This window comes from Camelina sativa, chromosome 18 (assembly GCF_030686135.1).
Source record: "Camelina sativa cultivar CO46 ecotype springtype chromosome 18, ASM3068613v1".
NCBI classification, from domain to species: Eukaryota; Viridiplantae; Streptophyta; class Magnoliopsida; order Brassicales; family Brassicaceae; genus Camelina; species Camelina sativa.
Genome location: NC_141897.1, coordinates 1,376,622 through 1,402,966, shown reverse-complemented (window position 1 = coordinate 1,402,966; position 26,345 = coordinate 1,376,622). Strand labels below are relative to the sequence as shown.

General features: G+C 42.1%; 1 non-coding gene across 1 annotated transcript; it reads right to left on the bottom strand.

The window, feature by feature from the left end:
* Positions 1 to 24,990: 24,990 nt before the first annotated feature.
* On the bottom strand, positions 24,991 to 25,097 carry LOC147921339 (small nucleolar RNA R71). Its single transcript, XR_015589900.1, has one exon. It is a non-coding gene; the product is annotated as a small nucleolar RNA R71 (small nucleolar RNA).
* Between the last annotated feature and the right edge of the window lie 1,248 nt (positions 25,098 to 26,345).

Genomic DNA, 26,345 nt, shown 5'->3' with positions numbered 1-26,345 from the left:
ATCTAGCAAACCTTTCAATGAAGATTGTACAATCAAGAACAAAACTACCTGGAACAGGAAGTTTTTTCTGGGATCTTGTTCTGATTGATAGCATTGACTTGAGCTGAAATCATCATCATTCCTTGCTCAGAATTCAAATCCTTGGTCACCATCTTCTTGACATATCTCGTAAGCATTGGAGAAGTTCTAACTGCATCAATCTATGGCAACTCAACAATAAGCTTATAGCCTTACACTTAGCATCATTAAGCTCATGTTTAGACTTCTTTGGGTTCTTAGAGAATGGAACTTTAGGCTTGTATACTCTCTCAGTAACTGGAATCAGAGTTTTCGTCACTTCTGTCTTGTCTGCAGATTGCACTGATGCTTGGGTTGCATCGGTCGATGCATTCTTGCAAGTTCGATTCTTCCTCGACCATAGAGGGTTGCGTCGATCGATGCTTAGCCGCTGCATCGCTCGATGCAGGTTCTGGATCGTCAATCTCATCATCCTCATTGGTCAATTCCTACAATTCTTGGGCTCTTTCCTTCTTCTCAGCTTCCTTCTACAGTTGCTTACCTCTCCTTAAAGTCACAACATTGTAGGAGTGCTTAGGGTTGGATTCAATTCTTCCTGGTAAGAATCCTTCTTGCCTCTTCACAGCCGCAACAGTCTGCGCAACTTGGCTCTCCAACTTCTTAACTTGAACATTCAATGCATCAAATATTCCAGTAAGCTCAGTATAGATATTGTCAATCTTCCCAATGAATGTCACTGTCAACTGGTCATGCCCCTAAAAAATCTGCTCAAGCATGGCTTCCATCCTATTTTCAGTTTTCTTAGGAGGAGGAGACTGGTAAGAGGAGTTGCCATAGGTCTTGGTGTAACCACTACTCTGATGTGCTTCTAATATTCTGGCTTAGGAATGTACCCTATAGAATTTGATTGATAATTATTGCGCTGGTTGTTTCTACTGAAAGACTTGTTGCCTTGCTGATTTCCAAACATTTGTCCTTGATTTCCATACACAAAGTTGACATCTTCTTCTAAATTTTATGGATCAGATTATGGCTCAAATGTCTCAACTTCTGCAGCAAAGTGGACATATTTTTTTTCAACAAGAAGGTTATGCATTGTATCCAACTTAGCATTCACCGTAGCAAACTGATTTGAATCATAACCTTCATGTGCTCTTTTCCGCTCTAGGTCTGCATTCTTAGTACTGTTGTTTGATGATAGCCTTTTTATCAATTGTTCAGCTTCATCAGGGTACCTTGTCTTGAAGTTCCCATCACTGGCAGCATCCAAAGCTATCTGATACCTCCAATCAATACCACTGAAGAAGATACTAATCAGCTGCACCTCTGAGAAAACATGATGTGGACAGTCCCTCTAGTATGCTTTGAACCTCACCCAAGCAGCTTTGTAAGACTCAGCTGGTCCTTGTCTAAAGGTAGAAAGCTTAATCCTCAGCTCATCGAACATCGCATCATCATAGAAGTAATTGAGTAAGGCAACCTTGATGTCATGCCAAGTCTTCAAAGATCCTAGTTTTAGTTGCCATAGCCAATGAGATGCTTCCCCGGCAAGAGAGTAGGGGAGAAGCTTGCAATAGAGATAGTCCTCTGTGACTTCATTCGCCTTAATAATTATGACTATATCCTCTAAATTCTCAATGTGGTCTAGAGGCGTCTCACCCGGCAGGTTCTGGAAGGGCCTTTCTCCAACAAGAGAAAAGTAGGCAGGCTTCAGCTCAAAATCATTCCTCGAGAATAGAGGAGGCACAATCATGGATCTCATAGAACAAGTCTGGTATGTTGAAGTCCGTGAGAGTCTTGACAAGCTCTCCATTGTTGTCCTATCTGCCTTGGACATTCTGCTGGTTGTTACCATCCAATTTGGCTCCATCCGCTCCGACTCTGACATTGCGTTGATCGATGCCAATGTTGCGTCGGTCGATGTAGTCAGGGTTGCGTCGATCAATTGCATCATAGCATCGATCGATGCAACGGGCATTCTCATCGACCACGATGAGATCTTCCTCAATAACCCGTCCTTCAGCATTAAGTTTATGGCCTTGCTCGTTGTGCACATTACCCTGTTGATCCCTGAAAATTCCAGCCTCAGCTGGTCTCAATATGATTGGATTGACCATATTTGCTGACTTGGCTGATGTTCTATTTTTACGCTCTAGTTATCTAAACTCTTGATTCGTAAGCTTCACAACCAATTGTTCCTGGTGTTAGGCTTAGGAGGCATACACCGGAAACACACAAGAGAAAAGAAAGAAAAAAGCGTATTAGTAAAATAAAAATAAAAATTTAGACAAAATAAAAGATGTTAATCTAATGGTGAATCAAAAGAGTATCTGGCAACAGCGCCAAAAATTGATATGCTCAAATTGTAATACCCTAATGGTACTAACAACCTTAATACTCTGGGGGTCGAATCCATAGAGACTCTAGATGACACAATAGACTTATAAATCTTTTAATTATGCTAAATCAAAATATTAAATATAAAACAATGCATAATCAGAATGAAAAAGTGTTGTAAATTCAGGAATTAAAAAAGAGCATCTAGAAAAATTCTCAGGAATTGTAACATCCGCGAACCAAATCCTGGTTTAGGGATTGAATCGGTCGATTCACCATGTGCATAGGTCGGCCGGTTAAGTGCGGACGAGTTGAAGTTAAACGCTGCGTTTTGGGTTAGGGAAAATCCTTAAGTCTTGTTTTTGTCTCATTCGGCGAGTTTAGCCGTTTTTTAGAGAAAAGAAAGAGAGAAAAATGTTTTTGAGTGTTCTTAAGGATTTTGGGAGATTGGAAGCTGTTGTTGTAGAGATCTGTAGCTGGGATCATTGTAGGAGCTTCCTGGAAGTGTTTTCTGGTTTGTTTAAGGTTCAGAATCGACCATGGCTTATCTAAGCTGGAGATTTCTCTGATCTGCTTGTTATGTGTTGTTAGACTTGCTAGTATGTTATTTGGGATGTTGGGAAGCTTTCTTGTGGCTTGGGATCGAGTTTTGTGGTTGCAGGAACAAAGATCCGGCGAGCAGCTTCATGGGAAAACGATGCTCGGCATGTGCATCGGCCGATGCACTTTGTGCGTCGGTCGATGCACTTTGTGCGTCGGTCGATGCAAGTGCAAGGACGGCGCGTAAAACCTAGGGTTTTCGTGCTATGTCGAGCATGCGTCGGTCGATGCATATCTTGCGTCGGTCGATGCAAGTGAACTTTGCATCGGTCGATGCATATCTTGCATCGGTCGACGCAACCCCAACTGGTGTCGGTCGATGCATGTTTGGTGTCGGTCGATGCAGGGTCCTGGTTTGTTATTGTTGATTGTTGATTGTTGGTTGATGGTTAGAGATGTCTCTATTGCTTGTGTGTATAGCGCAGTAGATGGGAGGATTGCCTTATTGAGTGTTTATAAAATACTCATGCATTGCAATTTGTGTTTGTGGTGCAGGTAAAGGCGAAGTGTGATCGTGGAATCAAGGCAATGAAGAGGAGGATGTTATAGGGACTCGATTGGTTGTTGTCTGGCATTGCTAGGTTGCTAGAGTTGGGTCTTTAGAAACATTTCTAGGTTGCTGATTCTATGTTTTATGTTGATTGAATTTTGGTTATTGTTTATGTTATAATTATTGGATTATTATTGGTATTGGTTATTTTTGCTGTTGGTTGTGATTGTGGTTAGGTGGCTAGTGGATATGGTACCACTAGATGTAGATTATTTATTTATTATTTATTATATATAAATAAAAAACGGGTCGGGTCGTTTCAGTTTGGTATCAGAGCCCTTACGGTTCTAGGTTTGGGTTCACTAGGCTTTGTGCTGTAGATGTTTGGGATTGCATTTCTTGATTGATTATGTGAGTTAGTCAATTTTGTGTGGCATGGAGTCTCGGAACATCATCTTCGAGCCTACTGTGTGATTCCACGGTGAGTATATATTTTTGTGTTTGTATAATTGCGTGCTTAGCCTTCTGTTCATGGTAGTGCAGATGGTTAGAGAGGGTGCTGTTGCTGGTCGTGGTCGTGGTCGTGGACGTAGACATGGTCGTGGACGCGGATGTGGTCGTGGTAGGGGCATAGTCCCAGTGGTTAGTGCGACTGCGGACCAGAGTGTGACAACTGAGCGTGGTCGCGGTAGGGGCAGAGTCCCAGGGCGTCCAGGGGGATTCTATGAGTGTGGCCGGAGGGGGCGGTGTTGATGCTCTAGTGGCTAGTGGTTCTAGGTTTCCGGGTGTGGGAGTCCCAGCGGGTGGAGTCCCTGGTGTTGATCTTGCAGGCTTGTTAGCACAGTTGATTGAGCGGTTACCGAAAGTGGTACCGGCTCAGGCTCAGGTGGTGCCACCAGTGGTGTCAGAGGAGCGGCAGCCAGTGGCTGCGGCAGTGGGTAGGCAAAGTCGTTATTTGTCTACGCTCAGGGAGATGCGTTGTATCGATACTGCATGGTTTTCGAGTGGTACACGGTTTTCGAGTGGTACAGATTCTACTGCTGCAGATGCATGGAGGGCGAGTTTGGAACGTAACTTCCAGACTTTGAGATGTCCTGAGGAGTTCTGTGGCTGCTAGGAGAGTTGATGTGTGTAGAATTTCACTCCAAATCGTTTAATGAAAAGACTACAGAACGACTGAAAGTGCAATGTTAATCAGTGTAGTATTTTAGGATCGATCCCACAGAGAGTAATAGCAAACACAAATTGAATTAAAAGAGGAAGAACTATGGCTAAGACTAAAGAAGAGATTGGGGTTTTGGTTTTCCTAATAACTATTGCGAATAAATAAGACGGTTTAAAACTATAAGACTAAGGCGTTAGGCGTTTTGGAAGTCCTCTCAGGGTTATCATGGTTCTAAGCAATATTAAGTGTAAGATCTAACAAGTAAATACTAATTTTCGGTCTAGGTTCTCAACTACGAAACACTAATGAACTAACAAGCTATTCTCATAGAATGAAAGTCTAAACTCTTCACACTCCGTTACTCAACTTTCGCAGGCAACGACGCATGTCAACCAGCTAGTTAAACAAGTGCGATACGTTCACCAAACTCAGCAACTCAACTTACATAGGTTACGACGCGAGGTTTCGGTATAACACTAGTTCGGAGAAGTAGGATACACTGTTAGCGCTCCTGTTCTCTAGATCAGCATTTGGTGATCAATCCAAGCACATGCATTAAGATAAAGATGTCCCAAAAGAACTCTACTATAAAACCGAAAATAATATCAAACAACCTAATTGAAGCGAACCATGAATTCCCCTTGAATCACCCCATAAAACCCAACAAAGTAAACTACTCGCTAATGATGCAAAGAAACGACATTGATATTATAGAGTAAAGCATCAAAAGTGAATCAATAAACAAAAAGAGGTTCAAAGGAAACTTCTCTGTTTGTCATAAAAGTAACTTGATCCCAAAAGCAAACTAAGTACGAAAGAACTAGAAAGAGTAGAAAGAGATTGGTGACGTCTTCTAAGAGGAGGTGGGAGAGGAAGAGCTTCGATGGTAGTAGAGGAGTCTCTGGTCGTCTCTAGGTTGGCTGCTGGTGGCGTGGATGAAGAACTTAGAGGCACAAAGGAAGCACACCTGAAAACCCTAGGTCTTAAGAGTATTTATAGGGTTTTGTTTAGGGTTAGGGTTTTGTAAGGTTAGAAACGTCTTCTCTTCTTAAGTGCAAGACAAGGGGCGGTGAAAGAGGCTTCTGGACCGTGGAGGAGGCTTGGACTTGGCCGTGGTGATGGTCGCTGGTCAGGCCTTGAATAAAAAGCCCATCGGCTGGTTGGTTCTCTTGACGTCGGTTTGTAATAAGTCTCGGTAAAATGGGCATAACTTCCGTAGGAATGAGTGGATTGACTTGGATCCACTTTAAGAGAAAGATGGCTCTTCCAGCTTTCCATAGACACCAAGTATGATATATTTTGAGTTCTGGAAGCTCTTCAAAAGTTGCCCGTACTGTGAAGCTCTGAAACTTTCCTAAAACGTATTTTCATTGTCTTTTGGTCCCTTTTGCTATAAAACCTTTAAAACCTTCTTGTAACCTGAAATACTTGATAATAGACCTTTTATACTTGAAATCTTATCAAACTCTTCCTAAATGCATATGAAAACTATAGCTAACATGGGTAAAATAATAATGTTATAAACTCCCCCAGACTTAGACTTTGCTTGTCCTCAAGCAAATAATCAGAATAAATCATGGAAAAGAGGTTTTGAAAATAATGGGAATTCACTTATCTTTGGGGATATCGTCTTTGCACTCTTCTTTGCTTTGACATTAGGAACTTTCATTTGTAATCCACCATGAGAGTCATCAACTCTCCTTGATCCCACAATTCTTTAGAGTCTCCAAAATATCGATTGTCATCTCTTTACATAAATTAAGCAATAATAAAAAGTGAAATCTTACCAAGGGAAAATCGATCAATGGCGTACAGACTTCCTTCAAGCCAAAACTTTCTTCGTATGATTCCTTTCCTCTCCCTTTTCTCACTTAAAAAATAAAAAATAAAAAATTAAAGGTGTAGGCGAATATTGGGGTCATCGGTAATTTACCTACCCCTCGCTCCAAGCTTTGTGTTATCTTTTGACTCAAGGGTAGAATAATGAGGTCACAGATAATTTACCTACCCCTCCAAACTGATCAAAATCATCTCATCTTTTATTCTTAGATTTTTTTTTTATTTTTTTATTTTTTGTTTTTAATAAAGAAGGGAAGAGAGAGGGGAACATTGTAGTGACCCTCACCAAGGGGTAAATTTTAAAATAAAAACCCCTGGCCAAAGGACCTGGAAAAGACATGAAAGGAAGGCAAGGAAGGAAGGTAGAAGAATTACAGAAGAAGTGCCCGAGAAATTCTGGACGGACCGAGAGATGGCTGATGGTACCATGTACCGTACCGGACGTACGTGGGATGACCGGACGTACCAGACGGACGCCGAACGGACAAGGACGCGTCCTGCACGGGAAGCAAGAGTGGGAAGGAACCCACTAAGGAAGGTGAATAAATTATTCAAAGTGGAGTTAGTGGAGTCTCCACTAAGTGATTTTTTATTCACTAAATTAATTTAAGTGGGATTTTCCAATAAAAATTAACTTAATGAAGGGGAAGAAAGTGGGAGACAAGAGAAGATTCTCTTGGACAAGTGTTGTGCTCACTTAACAAGTGTCCACACATGGAAATTAATGATTTTGAAGATGAACACACTTCAACCATGCATTGGGCCAAGTTGTCGCCCATTCTCTCTATTTAAAGACCTCCCTACTCTCTCATTTCGCCAAAAATTCCTAAGGCAGAAGAAGAGAAAGAGAGAAAGGAGAGAAAGAGAGAAAGAAGAGAGAAAAGGAGAAAAGTGTTGCTGCAAGGGAGAAAGAGTGAAGGAGAAAGGAAGCAAGACAAGACTATCGACTATCGCAAAGTGTTGAGTCAAGGGGGAAATCGATTTCAACAAGGGAAGGGACTCAAGTGTGCCGTGAAGGAGCCTCATCAAGAAAGTCTGACCACTCCTGACAAGAGACCGCCGGTTTTCTGTGAGTTCAGGCACATATTGCACCAGCTAGATGGGGATTAAAGACATCCATCTAGTGGACAGTTTGCATGAGCATATAGTTGCATTTTTACTTGAATTTTCTTTTGTGATTTTCTTGTTTAAATGCATGTGTGGTGAGGTTATACCATTTACTAGTTCGAAATGTTCTAGTAACAAGGGTGATAACTAGTGTTGATACTTGTAAAAATTATGAGCTTAAAAACCATAAACTCAAGTATCAACCTTGCTGAGGTCTTAATGCGTTTTAGTCTGCGACAAAGTCCGGCTAGCGTAGTAAGACTGGGGTATTGCTGTCCTTCCTATTCCGTACCACATGCAGCCGCGACATGCAACCCATGTTCGTGTGCGTGTAGGGTTGGTTACGAAGAGCTTGGAGGTTACTGGGCTCGCTACCCTGGCCGAAGCTGTCTACACGACGGTGTGGCTCTAAGTGAAGTCCGGTTGCATGCCTTTGTGGTTGTAACGCGGTTGTTCAAAGATGTGTTAAGGAAAAGGAAGCATACCGGGCCCATAAATTAAGACTTGTTTAAAACTCTTTGTTTTTATTCAAGTTTGTGTTGTTGCATGTTGTTGCATGTTGTTGCATGTTGTTGCATGTTGTTGCACGTTGTTGCATATTGATGCATGATGTGGTGTTTGCTTGCTAGATGAATTTGCGTAGTTCATTATCTTCCGCATGTTATCTCTGATTGGTTGTTGGTTGAATGCTTGCTTGCATGTTGTTTGTTATTGGGATTTGGGATTGGGGCTAATCTCTTTGCAGAAACCCTGAGCTCACTAAGTAATCTTAGATTACTTATGATAAATATTTGTGTTGCAAGTAACCCTAGAGGGAACTAGAGGGCGTGGTGAACAATAGGAACCCGGAGTAGTTTTATTTTGTGTCTATTGTAAAATTCAAGTATGTTTCTTTTCGAATCAAACTTTGGCACTAGGCCTTATCTAAAGCCCTACCATCTTTTGGTATCTATTTTGTATTAAACTCTTTTTATTTAATAAAGTATACGGGTTTCTTTTAAACGGGCGAGTGGTACTGATATAAACTTTGTCCGAGTCGGCTCAACGCACGGTGTGTCACAAGGGTTGCAAAGCCTTAAGGACGTGCCATGTGGTCGGGAACCTCACCGATGGACTGGCCAAAGGGTCCTGATCCGTTCTTGCACCCGGCCGGATTGTTGGTGAACGTTTCCAAAGTAGCGTCCCGGTGCCGTCAGCGGTCCGCCCGGCCATACGGCGGTTCGGGGGCGTTACAAACATACTTTTGAAGAAGTGCAATGTCTTGTGTGGCTTGAATGTAGAGATCTAGTCCAATGTATACCAAGCATAATCAAGAGTCATAAGAGTGTTAATCCAAATTAAATAAACCGTTAGAATAAGATCATAATCCCCTACTAGTTTTGACTCAAAAAAAAAAAAATGTGACTCGATAAAAACGTCAAAATTATTGATGTAAAAAGTGGAAAAAGTTTTCAGGTCAACAAAATAGAAAGTAGCATTTGTATAGGATGGAACATCCCTTCCCCAGACTTAAATCACACCGTCCTCGGTGGGAAAAAAGAAAGAGTTGAGGATTAAAAATCATAAGGAAAAGTGTAGGTTTTAAGAGCAATGTCACCATGATGGAATGGTGTTGTGTCGACTCTAGACGTTTAATGGTTGCCCAAAAGTTGTATAGAGGTCGGCTGTGGTAATGAAAATATGGTGACTAACCGGTTGTACTTCCTTTGGTTGCTTGACATCGATTTTGAACTAGGCTAAGTTCATTCGAATTCTATTTGATATAACTCTAAATGCATCCTCCTTGAAACAAAAACCTAAAACCATCAATAAAAATGAGAAATAAAAATAATAAAAACATACCTAAATAAAAGAATGGCGATGGTAGGTGGTAGGATGGTGGTGGTTCGGATTAGTCTCGCGGTACGCGGACGAACATTTGCAGACATCAGCAAATGGTGGGTATGGTACACGGTCCGCAGGGCATGGTACATGGTACATGGGACGTCGGACATGGTACACGGTACATCGGACATGGTACATGGTACATAGTACATGGTACATAATACATGGTACATAATACATGGTACATAGTACATGGTACATAGTACATAGTACATAGTACATAGTACATGGTACATAGTACATAGTATATAGTACATATTACATAGTACATGGGACATGGCATTGGCTAAGTTTGGTATGGCTGGTGGGGACTCTCGACATCGATCACCCAAGGACGGTGATGATCCGTTGCATTCGGCGTACATCGGTCACGGTGAACATGGGCGGTCTATAACGCCCCCGAACCGCCATACGGCCGGACAGGACCGCGGATGGCACCGAGATGCTACTTGTTTAGGAACTGCACCCTGGTGGTCCGGTCGAGGGACGGAAGCTACAGCTTCCCGACCATTCCTCCTGGACTTGACTCCGCCCGCGGCCGAGGTTCGCTTAGGCTTTGCAACCCTTGCGTCCCACGCGCGTTGTGTTGACCCGGACAAGGCCGAGTACCATTTGCAACTTGCCTTGTTCCCCGAAAACCAAATATCGTTTAGGAAAATAAAGGGTTTTACAAAGAACACTGAAAAACCTTATCCGGTACCCTAAAGTTTGCTCCAGCTCTAGACTCACTTAGGCTTCCTGCACAACAAAATATTATCATGAGTAATCTAAGATTACTCAGTGAGCCTGGGCACCCCTTTCCTAAACAGGATTCTACTTCCCCAACCCGACTACCCCAACAGGCAAAGGAAACAAGCAAGGCAAACAAGCCAGCAACAAACAAAGCTAAAGAATTACATGAAAGCCTACGCTAACATCATGCAAGACTAAGCAAACAACATGCAATGCTAAGCTATCAACATGCAAGACGAAGCTATCAACATGCAAGCAAGCAAAGCAATAAACAAACAAACAAAGCAACACAGCAGAAACAATAGCGGAAGCAATGAACAACAACCAAGCGAGAGAGATTAGAGCGACACGACTCTACTTGGACGATCTATACTCGCTAAACACATAAAGAGACGACTAAAATAAAACAAGGGACACTTGAAATATTCTAGACTCTTTCAGCTCAACAACAAACAAGACATCTAGAATACTACAAGGAATACTTGAGATACTCTAGACTCTTTCACCTATGGGCCCTCGATAATCTGTTCCGTTCCACAACACTTCCCATGCTGAGACCACGAAGGTAACCAGCATGAGCCCCCACAAAGGCTACATCGTCATGTAGCGGTCACGCTAGTAGCTAGCTAGCCGTGACATTGTCCCGCGCGAGTGGTCATCGGGAACTCTCGCGAGACAAAACGCAATTGGAACAGAAGATCGACTACACTATTCTAGCTAGGACATAACAAACAAATTCAGGAGACTTAGCTAAAATACACCAAATAACTCAAGCATGAAATCAAGCAAAACAAGCAAGAAAATCAAGCAAGAGAACATGCAACAATCAACAAGAAACTAGAATGATAATTCATGTACTTAGATTGTTCTACATGCATGCAACCCATTTATACAACTTAAGCAATTAATGCAACAAGTTCAAAATATTCATGCAATCATATTTTTAAGCAATTTAACCCATATAAATGCTTTAAGTCCTTTTACGCATGCAAGCTAACCTCCACCGGTTTTATGTAATAAAGATTGCGAATAAGCTTCACCAATTTACTTGTGCATGTAATTGATTTTATGCAAGAACTATTGCAAACAAAATCTTTCCAATTTAACCATGCATGCAACCCGTTTATCCAAATTTTAAGCAACTCCAATTACTTAACATGCACCCAAGTTCATTTTCTCATGGTGATCCCTAGCTCAAATTTTATGTGCCTTTAAACATGAACTTAGCATGAATCCTACCATATTTCGCATGCATCAAAATTAAACTGATTCTAACATGAATCTGGTCTAAATGCATCACGCAAAGATCTAAAGATCCATGTTGTGTCCCACACACAATTACCACAGAACTCACCTTGGGGCAACGGATGATGGTTGGACTTCACTGCACCACGGATCAGACAACTCCCTCTTCTTGCGACTACAGCGACTTCACAGCTCTTCTTCCTCAACTCTTTCCTTGGTCCTCAACCAGCGTTTCTCTCTTAGCGGTCTTTGGGCGAAATGGAAATTCTCCCTTGCGGCAACACTCCTCTCTTTTCTCTCTTCTTTCTCTCTTCCTCTCCTTTTTCTCTTTTTCTTCTTCTCCCTTATGAATTTTTTGCGAAAATGGGAGAGAGTTAAGGTCTTTATATAAAGAGTGTAGGCGACAACTTGTCCCAATGCATGCTTGAAGAGTGTCCTCTTCTAAGCCACCAAAATGCATGTGTGTACACTTGTTAAGTGACCACAACACTTGTCCAAGAGAATCTTCTCTTGTCTCCCACTCACTTCCATGAGATTAAATTAACTCTTAGTGGAAAATTCCACTTAGTTAATTTTGTGATTAAATAATCACTTAATAGAGACTCCACTAACTCCACTTTTTAATATTTAAATCACCCTCCTTAGTGGTTTCCTTCCCACTCTTGCTTCCCGTCCAGGACACGGCCCTTGTCCACTCGGCGTTCGTCTGGTGCATCCGTCCGTTTGTACATACGTCCTGTACGGTACATGGTACCATCGGCCATCTCTCGGTCATGGGTCGGTCTCGGTCCGGACTGCGTTCGGTTCCTCCGGGCTCCCTCGATGTTTTCTCTGACAACTCTCGGTCCTTTCTCCTTTCGGTCCTTCCCGTCCCTTCCGGCACTTCTCGGACCGTACTGTTCTTTTCGGTACTTCTCGGACTGTCTCTTCTGCGTACATAGTTTTCTGCGTAAACTACCAACTCCCCATCGGTCTTAAGGTCTCGATCGTACATCCGGCCAGTTTGGTCTTGGCTTGGCCATCCTCCGACTTATGTATTTTTCCTCGGACTTCCTTCGGCCATTCTTCTTTGTTTTTCTTCCTCTTCCTCCTTAAATCCTTTCCAGGCCATTTCCTCGAACTTTTATTTTCGGGATTTCTACCCTTAGTTAGGGTCATTACATTCTCCCCCCCCCTTATCAGAATTCGTCCCTGAATACTCCGGCCTTCTTTTTCTTTTCTTGTGATGTTGATACTCCTTGACATCAGCGTCCTCGTCTTGTGATTACCATCACCTTAATATCTCCATTGTAATACTCGTGAAAGACTAAACTTCCTTAACTTCTCCTTGGTTCTCCTATTGCCATAGCCTTACTTCATTCAACACTTGCTCCGCTTACATCATTGGCTGATGTTTTTGGAAGGCTTCTTCAGCTCCAGCATTCACTTGGTTCCCCATATTTTCAAACTCTTCAAGTATTCAAACTTTCTCCTTATTGTGCCATAACTCGTCCACTCCTTTAGATTCTCCAGCTCAATGCTTCTCTTTCTTCAGCTTACGCTTTATACTTCTCTTGGCTTCTTTAGCTTCGCGCTCTACAGGTCTTTAACTTTTCCAATTCTTCAGCTTCGCTTAGCTTCTCTCCCAACTACTTGAACTCCATCTTCTGAACTTATACTTTCACCAACTCGTCGCCATGCTCGGTTCAGCAGAACCTTACTGGTTCAAAACATAGTCCATGTTTTATCCTCCCTTGGTCGGCTTCTTAGGTCACCCAACCTCTTCCAGCTCCTTTGCTTATGAGATTTGGTTTGATAAACCTTACTCATCTCTCGCCACTTAGAATAATAATGCTTTTTATTCGCCCTTACTTAGCATAATAATGCTTCTTCCTCGTCACCCATTACTTTCTTGCACCCTCTTTGTCTATTCGTAGACAATTTCGTCTTCTATGCATTACTTTTTGCACCCTCTTTTGCACTCAATTCTTGGACCATGCATCACTTTTTGCACTTCCTTGCTCGTACTTGGTTCAACCTTTTCGATTTGTTTTGCCCTTTTTGATTGATTCGCACTGCTCTTTTGCTCTTCTGATATCTTAGGATTCGCCTCTTCCTTCTCCATCAATTCTCTTCTTTTTTTTTTTTTTTTTTTAACTGGTTCCCCTTTCTTGGTTGAACTTTCTTGGACTTTTCTTGAATTCTCTTGCACTTCTTCTCTTTTGTCTGATCGCGCTTTGTGGTGACTTACGTGAATCCTTCATCAATCACGCTGATGCAAGCTAATTATGCAAATAATTAACTATGCAACCTATAAAACTCAAGCAAATCAAAGCAAGCAGTTAAACATGCAAAGATTAGCAAGCAACAAACACACAACACCACAAACACGGCTAAAGAACACAAAGTACTTTACAAACGAAGAAAGATACAAAGATTCTACACCACTTAACCGATACTTCAAGGGTTTGGATCCTAGACAACACAACGAAGGTTAAGTCTAGAAGCTTACACACTACGAAAACTATCCAACCCTTACACTTAAACCTTAAAGGAAAAATTCCCTTACTCCCAACCACTCTACTGGTTCCATGCTTTATAAAAAGATTCGACTGGTCCTTGTTAAAAACTTTGCAGCTTGTTACGATGAGAGTTGGATCTCGACTTGGTGTAGAAGTGGTTCAGAAAGGCTGACTTGCATCCTTCCCAGCTAGTGATAGATCCAGGAGTTAGAGACTTTAACCATCTATGAGCCTTGTCGGCTAGAGAGAAAGGAAAAAGCTTACACTTCAAGTAATCTTCGGGAATTCCTTTGGTTCTTGATGTTGAGCAGATTTCTTCAAAAAGATCAATGTGATCCATCGCATGTTTGGTAGGAAGGCCGTGGAACTGATTTTGCTTCACCAAGACAATAATTTGAGGTTTAATCTCGTAATCACATCGTGGGGGATGAGTGATTCGGATGGCAGAACGGTCTTGGACAAATCGGATTCGAGCATCATAGTCGGCTGTGGTACAATTAGGTGCGGCACGTCTTAGAGGGTGCACATAAGCAGGTTGTCTTCCGCCAACTAGAGGTAGTGGTAGATTAGCGACGATAGCAGGCTGGCGAGGAGGAGAATCGAGGTTATCTGCTACGTCTAAGGGATTAACATCACGAGGAGCTTGTTGATGGTCTCAGCCAACTAAAGGTTCGAGTTGCGGATCAGCGGCTACAAGGTTGGGGTTGCCACCTTGTGCGAGAATTGGTTCTCCTTCCTTGTTGAGGGCAGGAGTTCTCAGCGGTTGGTCGAGGTTAAGGAAACCTTGGTCCTAGTTCCTTTCTTCGGCCATGAGTTGTTGTCTTCGAAGTTTCCTAATTTCACGTTCTAGTAAATCAATGTCTTGAATTGGAGATACGGTTCCAGAGGGTTGACTCATAGTCATGCACTACAAAATCCAAAAACAGAAACTAAAAGGGAAAATAGAGGTTATGGAAAAACAAGAAAATTAAAAATAAAATTGAAAAAATCCAAAGAAAAATTCAAAGTATCTTAGACGAAAGTTCTTATCAAATTCAATGGGCAGCTAGTTACTCCCCGGCAACGGCGCCAAAAAGCTTTGATGTGTGTAGAATTTCACTCCAAATCTTTTACTTGAAAAGACTACACAATGACTGAAAGTGCATAGTTAATCAGTGTAGTATTTTAGGATCGATCCACCAGAGAGTAATAGCAAACACAAATTGAATTAAAAGAGGAAGAACTATGACTAAGACTAAAGAAGAGATTGGGGTTTTGGTTTTCCTAATAACTATTGCGAATAAATAAAACGGTTTAAAACTATAAGACTAAGGCGTTGGGCGTTTTGGAAGTCATCTTAGGGTTTTCATGGTTCTAAGCAATATTAAGTGTAAGATCTAACAAGTAAATACTAATTTTTGGTCTAGGTTCTCAACTACGAAACACTAATGAACTAACAAGCTAATCTCATAAAATGAAAGTCTAAACTCTTCACACTCTGTTACTCAACTTTCGCAGGCAACCACGCATGTCAACCAGCTAGTTAAACAAGTTCGATACGTTAACCAAACTCTGCAACTCAACTTACGCAGGTTAAGACGCGAGGTTTCGGTATAACACTAGTTTAGAGAAGTAGGATAACGCGGTTAGCGCTCCCATTCTCTAGATCAGAACTTGGTGATCAATCCAAGCACATGCATCAAGATAAAGATGTCCCAAAAGAGCTCTACTATAAAACCGAAAATAATATCTAAAAACCTAATTGAAGCGAACCATGAATTCCCCTTGAATCACCCCATAAAACCCAACAAAGTAAACTACTCGCTCATGATGCAAAGAATAAACATTGATATTATAGAGTATAACATCAAAAGTGAATCAATAAACAAAAAGGAGTTCAAAGGAAACTTCTCTATTTGTCACAAAAGTAACTTGATCCCAAAAGCAAAGTAAGTAAGAAAGAACTAGAAAGAGTAGAAAGAGATTGGTGACTTCGACGATGGTTTCAAAGAGGAGGTGAGAGAGGACGAGCTTCAACGGCAGTAGAGGAGTCTCTGGTCGTCTCTAGGTTAGCTGCTGGTGGCGTGGATTAAGAACTTAGAGGCACAAAGGAAGCACACATGAAAACCCTAGGTCTTAAGAGTATTTATAGGGTTTTGTTAAGGGTTAGGGTTTTGTAAGGGTAGAAACGTCTTCTCTTCTTAAGTGCAGGACCGTGAAGGAGGCTTGGACTGGGCCATGGTGATTGTCGCTGGTCAGGCCTTGAATAAAAAGCCCATTGGTTCGTTGGTTCTCTTCACGTCGGTTTGTAACACATATCGGTAAAATGGGCATAACTTCCGGAGGAATAAATGGATTGACTTGATTCCACTTCGAGGAGAAAGATGACTCTTCCAGCTTTCCACAGCTCTTCAAAAGTTGTCTGTACTATAAAACTCTGAAACTTTCCTAAAACGTATTTTCGTTGTCTTTTGGTCCTTTTTGCTATAAAACCTATAAAACCTTCTTGAAACCTGAAATACTTGATAATAGACCTTTTATACTTGAAATCTTATCAAAATCTTCCTAAATGCATATGAAAACTATAGCTAATATGGGTAAAATAATGATGTTATCAAGAGTGCAGAGGGAGATGTCTTGGGCTGACTTCGTCTTGGAGTTCAACCGCAAGTATTTTCCTAGAGAGGCACTAGATAGGTTGGAGGTGCAGTTCCTTCAGCTAGCTCAGGGGACTCTGTCAGTGCGGGAGCTTGACTTGGAGTTTAGTCGACTTCTGAGGTATGGGGGTCGAGCTATGGAGTATGAGGAGGCTCAGATCAGGAGGTTTTTGAGGGCCCTACGTGACAACTTGAGGGTTCACTGTAGAGGGCGGAGTTATGCTACGCGTGCAGAGCTGGTTGAACTGTGGTAGACATTGAGGAGAACATCCGGGCACAGTCAGTGGCGGTTAGTACAACAGTTATGCCAAGTAAGGCTCAACATCCTGGAGGTTCTAGCAAGGGCGGCAAGCCTGCGCATGGAACCAAGAGGAGGTGGGAGTCTATGCAGAGGCCGAGTGGTGTGAGTTGCTTAGGTTGTGGGAGCAAGGATCACCGGATTGCTAGGTGTCGAAGAGGAGTTCTCCGACGGCAGCGGCTCGTGTATGCTATCTTTGCAAGGAGGCAGGGCAAATCAGGCCCTTGTGTCCCAAGTTGCAGCCGGTGGCAGTGGCAACGTTGCAGCAGGTGCAGCCGGGAGGGCAGCAGGTTGCACGGATTGAGCAGGCGCCACTAGTATACACTACTGCAGAGACTGGTGGAACCAGTGCCAGCGCGATCACAAATATAATTTCTGGTACTATGTCTTTGTGAATTCTTAGTAAGTTCAGATTTTATGTTTGTCTGTGATAATCTGTTAGGTTCTCGACACATGAGGTTTGTGTAGGGACCTTGTTGGTGGGTGGGTTTAAGTCCCACGTTATGTTTGATTCTGGAGCTTCTCATAGCTTCATTACTCCAGAGTGTGCAGAGAGTGCGGAGATCAGAGGGGATCCCGGGGAGCGTACATAAGTTGTCAGAGTTGTGGGAGGAAAGTTCCTGAGAGTTATTGTACGAGCTAAAGGAGTTGATATTCAGATCGCGGGAGAGTCGTGGCCAGCGGATTTGCTTATCAGTCCAATGGATTTGTATGATGTTATTCTCGGGATGGATTGGTTGCATCGGCATATGGTGCATTAGGATTGCTATCGGGGTAGAGTGGAGTTTGAGCGTCCAGGAGGGAAGTTTGTTTTTCAGGGTATCGGACCGACTTCGGAGAGTCTCGTGATCTCGGCCATTCAGGCTTGGAAGATGATCGAGAAGGGCCATGAGGCTTATTTGGTTACTATATCAATGCCCAGTGGGGAAGTCTACGGTTAGCGGTATTTCGGTTGTTGAGGAATTTTAGGATGTGTTTCAGTTATTGCAGGGATTACCACCATCTCGGTCTGATCCTTTCACGATTGAGAATGGCTCCAGCAGAGATGGCAGAACTGAAGAAGCAGCTTGAGGATTTGTTGAGTAAGGGATTTATCCATCCTAGTGTATAACCGTGGGGAGCGCCGGTGTTATTTGTCAAGAAGAAGGATGGGAGTTTCCGGTTGTGTATTGATTATCGGGGTTTGAACCGGCTCTTTGTGAAGAACAAGTACCCTCTTCCTAGGATCGATCAATTGTTGGATCAGTTGAGGGGTGCTACTTGGTTCTCCAAGGTAGATCTGGCGTCGGGTTATCATCATATCCCGATAGATGAGGCAGATGTGAGGAAAACTGCATTCAGGACGAGGTATGGGCATTATCAGTTTGTGGTGATGCCATTTGGGTTGACTAACGCACCTTCATCGTTTATAAGATTGATGAACAACATGTTTCAAGAGTTTCTAGACGTGTCTGTCATCATTTTCATCGACGATATCCTGGTTTACTCTAAGAGTCCTGAGGAGCATGCAGTGCATTTGAGAGCAGTTCTGGAGAAGCTGTGTGAGCAGAAGTGGCTAAACAAACTAGTAAATGATGCAAAAGATGCAGATAAACTAAGGTAAAACAAGGTGAAATATATGAACATCAACACCCCCAAACTTAGTCTTTGCTTGCCCTTAAGCAAATAAATAAGATATAAGTAGAGAAGTGAGGTTTGAAAGTGTGATCTCAGAACCTTAAACATGCTAATAGACTAGCTAGAATCAATGTCCAAGTTACTAGTACTATGATACAAGGTGAATGAGCTGTACTTAAAGATTTTAGACAAGCCTTTCACAACCTTAACTGATTCAAGCCTTAGACTTCCATATGCATTCAAATCAACCATTCTTTAACATCAACTTATGCAATGTTTAAACTCATTTGGCTTGGTAATAAGGGTTTAGAGACAATGATGGTCTCTCTTTAGAGTGGGGCTTATCAATATCAAGGTTCTCTCATAAAAAATGGACTGAGCTTTAGAAGAAGGCTAAAGGTAAGATCACATAGACACATACAAGAACGGAAGCTTGTCAATGTTTAGCAGCTGGCTAAAAGTCAATGTTTAGCCCTTCTCTTATGGTGGTGAGTGCTTGATTAGGTAGAACAAGCTGAGTCTTCCCCACTGTTGGATGCTCAAAGTTGAAAAGGTGCTTCCCATGGTGCATCTCCTTGGCTAGAATGAGAGTGGAGGTGAGGTATTGGGTGTCAATCCATCTTGGTTTAGCCTTCTCTCCTTGAAGTGGTACATTGGCAGCTACTAGGATTGGAGTGATGATGCCTCCAATGGTTAGAACTCTAGTTAAGTTCCTCTTGTTTAGCTTGCTCACCCATCTTCTATAATAAGTAAATTGGTCAATGAGGACCATAGCCAAATCAGTTTCCACACTGATCCCAAGAATGATTGTCCCATCTGTTGTTTGTGTGATGATGCCATAGAGTGCTGCATCAATCATCTTAAGCTCTCCCTCATTCCAGTTTCCAGTTTCCTTCCTAGCAAAGAATGTGTTTGCTAAGGCCTTGTGGAAGTACCTTAGGACTGGTTTCCTTATCTTTGAACTCTTGGTCTTGGAAGAAGAGTAGAGATTGTTATCTCCAATTGTTTCCCAAACAGCAAACAATTCTTCCTTGGATATGACCGACCATATTCTCTTCACTTCCAACTTCAAACCCATATAGTGTGGCTAGCTGCTTGAGTGACAACTCATACTTCTTGCCCTTGATGGTGAAATCAATGTAACCAGCTCCCATCTCTTTGTCCATCCTTGTGAAGAGGTGCAACTTGATGGTGGCTAAGAACTCATAGCTCTCTTCTCTATACCCCTCCATGCACAATCCCATGAACTTGCTTAGATTGCACTTCTCAAAGAGAAAGTCAACATCTTCAGCAATACCGAGCTTCTCCATGGTCTCCTTATGTGGGTATCTTGTTCCTTGGAAGCTCATTCTCATGAAAGCTTCATAGAGTTATTTTGGAGTTAAACCACCAGATTCTTCTTCCTCTTCCTCATCTTCTTCTTCACTTTCAACCTCTTCTTCTTGGGGCTCTTCAGCTGGCCTCTTCCCATTTGCTTTGTTCCTCCTTATGTGCTCTTCAAGAGTGAACTCCATCTCCTCATCACTCTCAGTTCAATCTGGATCCTCCTCAGCTGGTTGTTGTTTCTTCTTCGTCACGCCACTCGACAGCCTACTCAACAGGCACTTGGTCGTTTGCCTCCTCGATTTCTTGGTCAAGTGCGTTCACCAATTTCTCTCTCTAAAACCAACTGTGTATCACGATGATCCATGAAACGATCAGCAGCTTTCTTGCCTTCAGCTTCACGGATAACAGCTTGTTGTGATGTTTAACTAGACCTTGAAGACATTTTGAAAGAAAACTGAAAGGAATAGACTCAAAGCTCAAAGTTAATAGATTAGTAACCCAAAAACAAAAAGAACTAAGCTTGAGCAAGAAGATGAAACTTGACAGAGAATTTTAAGCTAGATTTTTATTGTTTTAAGCAAATGAGAGAGTTTGAGTAGCCTAGAATCGAGTTCATCTCTTTATAAAGAGGCTAAGGGGAAAAAGAGACAAGGGTGGAGCGTCAATACCATTCAAATTTGAATTGGGAATCTTTAACTCACTTTTGCTGCACTCGACCCCACCACTCGACCCCACATGGTCGAGTGCTTGACCAAAATTTGAAATTTGAACTTGTCTCTCCCTCCACTCGATCGTGCAAGAGAAATTTGAATCAAGTGGTCTTGGGCTTCCATGTGCTCGATCAAGTACCTCTCGTGGGCTGGTCAAGTGGCCTCAAAACTCATTTCTACAAGTCCACTTCTTCTCAAACCCATCTACAATCTCATAAAATGGCCTGCCCAACACAAACATAAAAGAAAAACATCAAAAACACAAGGAAAATTAAACTTATGTACAGTGATACCTTAGGGACTTCCTCCCTAATGAGCTTATTTAAAGTCTCTAATCTTGACTTTTGGTGCCTTTTCAGTCATGGTTTGAAGACCAAGGAGGTGATGAGATCCTCCTTGGTACAACTTGATCACTGTGAAGCTGATTCTTGATCACTTCACCCTTTGAACTTGATCCATGTTTCTTCTTAAGCTTGAATCTTGGTCTTGCCTTCTTCAAAGACCTCTTGTTGAGTTGCACTTGGAGATCCTTCACCAGATCAGTCAACTCTTGAACTGAACCCTTGAGCTTTTCAACTGACTCCTCATGAGATGAGACTTTAACCTTTCAAGTCTCCATGTAACATCCTGATTTTTTGTATTGGGAATTGGGCTTTGTTACTAAGATCAGCCCACTAAAGGCCCAATTGAAAATAAAGGAGAAGAGGGTTTTGTTGTGTGCGCTCTCTCGTTAAGCCGCAAAATAGAATCGAGGATTATCAAACCTAAAAGCAGCAGCCTCCGAGAGTGGGAGAGACGAGAAACATTGGAGCCATTGTCGTTGTTGTTGTTCCTTCTTGGTGTTGTGCTTGAAGAGGTGAAGGAATCCGAGGACGTTGGGAAGCGAGGTCGTTGTCATTCACCGCCACCAGCAGCCACCGTGAGTTACCATTGGAGTTGCAATGATGAGTCACTAGAATGTCAGCCATTGTCACCGTAGTCATCGTAGTCATCGTCGAGATTGTTATTAGATAAGTTTGGTTATTAGATCAGTAACACCAGCACAATTAAATCAGTTTGGTTATTAGATTAAATCATGGATTATTATTGGAATATAATCTTTGATCACTTAATCTAAACCGTTGTAGGCCAGATTGTTTTTGAAGCAGATTTCTTCTGTTTCTAAACCGTCGTGTGGCCAAGGTGAGGGTGGTATTTGCGGATAACAGTAACATTTTTCCTTATGTACTCTTCAATAGTTGTTGAGTATAGACTCAAGAATTGTTTGTTGATTGAAAATGTTTGTGGGGATTTGTGTGCATGGTAAAATAGGTTGATAGTAACATGATATATGTGAATTACATTAGTAATATGATTTGATGTGATGAACTAGTGTATATATTATATTACATAATAATTATGAATGTATAATGAAAATGAGAAAGGAAATGGGACTTGAGGATGTTGGACTGTAATGGACCGACAGGTTCATTGCAGGTCATAAACCGCTGACGAGCAGTACAGGAAAAATTGAGCTATGGGCCGTGGTCTTCCAGGAATGGGGTTTGTGAGCCAGAAAAAGTGATAACGGCCAAACCTATAAGGAAAGTAAACCTTTTTTAATTAATGTAAGAAACAGAAATGCTTGAAAGTGGTAGTTTCCACGGAAATGCATAAAATAAGATGAAAGTTATTGAGGAGAAATAAGTTGTTTGCTTGTTTGTTTGAATGATAAACATTCTGAATCTATGCCAAGTAATAGTTGTTGATTATATTTGGAACGTTATTACTGTATATCGAGTGTGCAAAGTTTGATCTCATCACTGAGTAAACTTGTTTACACTCTCTTATTTCCCTTTTTTCCGGGTTAGTAAGTTCAAGAGTTGCAGTTTGAAGTTTGTTTGTTGGTGAATTTTAAAGAAAGAATCGTTTTTGGCCAGACCGGATGGAATACGTGTTGTTCCGTCTTTTGAGACGGTATGGGTGTTATACTCTACTTCACCTGGGACCTCATAATCCCTCTTGTCCTTAATAACAAAAGGGTGACCTCTAGTGGGCAAGTTGGTTGGGTTATTGATATCAAATCTGATGGTTAAACCCTCAGCTATGTTCAAACTGATCAGCCATTCCTTAACATCAATAACAGCTCCTGCAGTGGCTAGGAATGGTCTCCCTAGAATGATAGGGTCTTCTAGATCCTTATCCATATCTATAACCACAAAATCAGTAGGAATTCTGGCCTTGCCTAACTTGACTGGAAAGCTTTCCAATTTACCAACCACATCCCTATTTAATCCATCAGCTAGACTTATGTAGAGGTTGCTAGCCTTGAATTCAGTATGCCCAAGCTTTTGTGCTATAGAGTAAGGCATCACACTGATAGATGCTCCCAGATCACACAAGCATTTGTTGAAGTGTAGATAGCTGAAGGAGCAAGGCAGATTGAATGGACCTGGTTCTTCAAGTTTAGTTTGGATAACAAATTTCTCAATCTCCTCACGATCCCTCTTGTCCTGATTCTGAGTCTTCTGCTTTGATATCTGATAACTCTCTAATTTACATGTTTTTAGCATCCTTTTTTGTCTATATTTTGCATTGTTCATACTCTTAACTTAGCATTTTTAGGCCATTAACTGTAGGAATTCACTTTTAGACCATTTAGGGCTGTTGCATTTTTGCATTTGCATGTTTTGGATGAAAACAGGTGCTAAAGAGCCTAAAATGGAGAAAAACAAGGACAAACCCGAGCATCTACCCGAAGGAGCCATCGAGCTGGAAGAACAAGTCCGAACCCCAACACGATCGAGGTTGATCCAAGAACCAGAAGAGCTACCCGAAGATCTACCTGAGGAGTAACCCGACTTCACCCTCGTGTACCCCATCGAGTAGACCATCGGGCAAGTCTAGGAAGCTAGGTCAAAGGGATTTCCATATATAAACCCCTCCTCTCCTAGCTCGCAAAGGAGCACGCCGCAGACCCTCAAACCAGAGAGTGAGAGCTTCTGTGAGAGAACTGAGCGAATCAAACACTTTTCCTTTCGTTTTTATATTTTCTTTCATAGTTTTTATCGTTTTTCTTAGATTTCTATCTTGTACTCTTTCTATTCTACTCTACCGTTTATTATAATGCAATTTGCATTCTTATTCGTTGCTTTGTTTCTTGTTATTATGTCCGAGTAGTGTAGTAAAGTTTCTAGGGATGCGATAGAGGATTTTGTGTTCTTGATCGGTTAGGATGCCTTAGTTTGATTGTAAATGTTTGATAGATTTCCTTCTAGGTTGGTGTTCTTAATGCTGTCAAAAGACCGAGAGGTTGAGATTAGATCTAGGATGTTTTACCACCGAGAGGTGTAGATGAGATGCTTGAATCAACCAAAGCTAGAGGTTCACTCGCTCTGAGAAGCTTTCATATTTTAATTGTTTGCATTTTCTTTCATTACTCGACCACTTACCTGATCAGGTACACGATAACCTGTATCGAGTAATACGTCGACCTGTTCATATCCCATTTGCTTACTCGATCACCCCACACGACCCTATACTCGATTGCTTGCATCGAGTGCTTAGGTCGTGTGGTTTCTTTGTTTATATTCTTTTCTTTCATTCATTTTAGGACTGTTAGATTAAAACCCTATCTGCTTGGTTTGACTTGTAACTTTCTGATCATATCCTTCCAGCTAGCAATAGACAACTATTTGGATTGATAACCTTTGTACTACAACTGCATAGGGAATTGATACCCTGGGTGAAAACCTGTTTATCAATTTGGCGCTGTTGCCATTTGGTTGATTTTATTTTGCTACGTCTAGGATTTCAGCACTTGCTAGATCAAGTTCTTTTTGTCTATATTCGTTCGGAATATGACTTGTCTGCTTTCGCTCTTGTTTGTTTTGAATCTCAGGTACAACCCGAGCACCCACCCGACCCGTCACTCGATCACCTGGATCGAGTAGACCCTCGTGTACACACTCAGACACCTACCTGTGCATGCAAACACAATCCAGAGGTAACCAGAACCTGAGTCCTTTCATCGACAACATCGACAGACCAAGGCTACTCAGTCAACAACAAGTTCAATAGGAACCAACAATCATTGAGGAGACGATGAATAATCAGAACGGTCCACCAGCTCCTCAAGCAAGGACCAACATAGGAACAGGAGATGCTCCACCTACTCACACTCAAAGGAATGGCATTGTGCCACCTGCTGTCCAGAACAACAATTTTGAGATCAAGAGTAGTCTCATCCAGATGATACAAAGTAATAAGTTTCATGGTTTGCCAATGGAGGACCCATTGGATCATCTGGATGAATTTGATAGGCTCTGTAGCCTCACTAAGATCAATGGAGTTAGTGAAGATGGATTCAAACTCAGGCTTTTCCCATTCTCTTTGGTAGACAAAGCACACATCTGGGAGAAATCACTCCCTAAGGAGTCCATCACCACTTGGGAAGCGTGCAAGAAGGCATTCCTGGCCAAATTCTTCTCCAAATCCAGAACCGCAAGGCTGAGAAATGACATTTTCGGCTTTGTTCAGAAGAACAATGAAACGTTTAGTGAAGCTTGGGGACATTTCAACGGATACACTACACGATGTCCACATCACAGCTTCAGCAATGCTTCATTGCTGAGCACACTTTAGAGAGGAGTGGTACCCAAGATACGGATGTTGCTGGACACTGCAAGCCATGGTAACTTCCTCAACACGGATGTTGTGTTGATGAAGGTTGGGACCTAGTGGAGAACTTGGCCAAATCTGATGGCAATTACAATGAGGAATATGATCGCTCTGTGCGATCTAAAGGAGAGGAAGATGCCAAATACAAGAGGGACATGAAAGTCCTCAATGACAAGCTCGATAAGCTTCTCCACCAGCAGAAGCATGTTTATGCACTATCAGAAGAAGAGCAGTTTCTACAACAAGATGGGGAGACTATACAGATAGAGGATGTCAACTACATCAACAACCAAGGAGGTTACAACAGAGGGTACAACAACTACAAGCCAAATTCAAATCTGTCTTACCAGAACCCGAATGTTGCCAATCCTCAGGACCAAACTTACCCATCTGCAGTTCAAGGGAACCAGGTACAACAGAAGCCTTTTGTCTAGTACAACCAAGGCTATGCACCTAAGCAGCAGTACTCTGGAACCTACAACCAACCACCTGGATTCCAACAACCTCACGGTCCGCAGAACCAATCACAGGAAGCTGAGTTACGTGGCCTAATTCAGCAAATGATTCAGAATCAGGCTTCAGCATCTATGGACATCGCAAAACGGTTTGCGGAGATTAGCAACAAGATTGACTCAGGATACAATGATCTGAACGCCAAGTACGAATCGCTTAACACTAAAGTTAGATACCTGGAGGGCCACCATAACAACCAACCAGCTCCAAAGATTAACCAACTCCCAGGAAAGGCTGTTCAAAACCCTAAGGATTATGCCACTGCCCAAGCCATCTTCCTTGATGATGACTATGAGGACTACCTCACTGAGGACAGTGATAATCAAGATGGGGAGGATATGGATCATCCAATGAAAATTGAGGCCAAGTACTATATATCCGAGTATGAACCCGAGCCTTCACCCGAGGAGACTGATCGAGTTAATGATCGAGCACTGGTTCGAGAATCACAAATTAAAGAACAACCCGAGGTGGAACCCGATGACCTACACGATTATGGTGATCAGATGATGCATCGAGTAGATGTTGAAAAGAGAGATCAGCCTCAACCACCTGCAACAGCAGAAGGGGAGCTAGAGGAGAGATTCAATGCTGCACTTGAAATCCAGTTGGAAGCGCTTGCAGAGCGAATGGCTAAGTGTAAAGCTCCACCACCTAAGCTTTTGCCA